The following is a 1,237-nucleotide window of genomic DNA, read 5'->3' as shown; positions in this document are numbered from 1 at the left end:
TGTGTAATTTTCCAAAATTGTTTCCATTTTGCTGTAATGACGTGTTGTGTTTCTTCCTCCCTCAACTCCCTTCCTCTATCAACACACAGATAAACCTCATCTAGAGACATCAGATCCAGAGACTGTCACCATCACAGAGGGGCAACGTCTACAACTGAACTGCACGTCTGTGGGAAACCCCAGCCCCTCATACACCTGGAAAATCCCTCCAGCTAGTCCTTCCCCCTGGAATAGCAGCGTTATCACTATCGAATCTGTAACTTTTGAGCATGGAGGCTGGTACACCTGTGATGTTCGCAACAGCGTGGGGAAAATCACTGTGATGTATAATGTGGATGTCAAAGGTGAGTTTTAAGTTTGTTTTTAAGATTGTTACTGAAATGTGAGTCCCTGATGAAAAACACAACATTGCTTTCAGTACTGCTTTTTCTGCCCTATGAACTGACTGAAACAAAGAAGGAAGTTCATTGTGATTTGGTAGTTTTGATGGTATTTTTATGTTTAATATCTCTCTTCTGTTTTTCTCTACTTTATTCTCCGCAGCCGACATCACCCCATACATTATATACGGGGTAGTAGGAGGTGGGCTTCTGCTTATCTTCTTCACAACGATAGTATTAATCCACTGCTACAAACACAACCGAATGGGACAATACAATCTGAAGGACGTTTTTCGTTTGCACACACGACACGTTGCTGTGCCCATCACAGAGTAAGTCTGTGGGAAACTATGAAATGAGCATGGACAGTCTGGAGCAGTTATTTTGTACATAGATACAGTGTTTGAGAAGTCCAGCATCAAATTGAATGTTTGGCAATGGATTGTTGTTACATCTCCCTCACCATCATTTCCTCTCATCTTTCTACTGACACTATCTGATGACATAAAATACCCCAAATAATATGATAACAGAAGAGTTTAATTCAAGTTTGAACTTGTGTAACCTAAGTGATGAGTGGAACAAGTCACTAGACTCAACTGCTGTGTTTGAGAAAGCTTCAGTTTGCTGTTAGGCACAGCTGTATTTAGCCCGACCCCACCAGAAGTCTCTGTGTCTCAACTTAACTCATACTAACCACAAGGTATGAGTTAAGTTGAGACACAGTTAGTTGAAACTTAGGTTTTAGGCCATATACTGATGTATTAAAGGGGAGATGTCTGCACCAAAGGGTATTTCAAAAATTACAAGTGTGAAGCAAATATCATATTTTGTGGCACATTTTTTTTTTTTTTTTT

The 1,237-nt window shown here is 40.1% G+C and overlaps 1 long non-coding RNA gene across 1 annotated transcript; it reads left to right on the top strand.

Annotated features, from left to right (window-relative positions):
- The first annotated feature begins 45 nt into the window (after window positions 1-45).
- Window positions 46-902, top strand: LOC111670860 (uncharacterized). The gene is made up of 2 exons (XR_015438345.1): window positions 46-344; window positions 544-902. It is a non-coding gene; the product is annotated as an uncharacterized LOC111670860 (long non-coding RNA).
- Window positions 903-1,237: the final 335 nt, after the last annotated feature.

The sequence above is a fragment of the Seriola lalandi genome, unplaced genomic scaffold (assembly GCF_002814215.2).
Source record: "Seriola lalandi dorsalis isolate HSWRI2012SDOR001 ecotype SW California unplaced genomic scaffold, Sedor1 jcf7180002006247, whole genome shotgun sequence".
In the NCBI taxonomy this organism is placed as follows: domain Eukaryota; kingdom Metazoa; phylum Chordata; class Actinopteri; order Carangiformes; family Carangidae; genus Seriola; species Seriola lalandi.
Note: the sequence above shows the minus strand (reverse complement) of the source record. Positions and strands in the feature narration are given on the sequence as shown.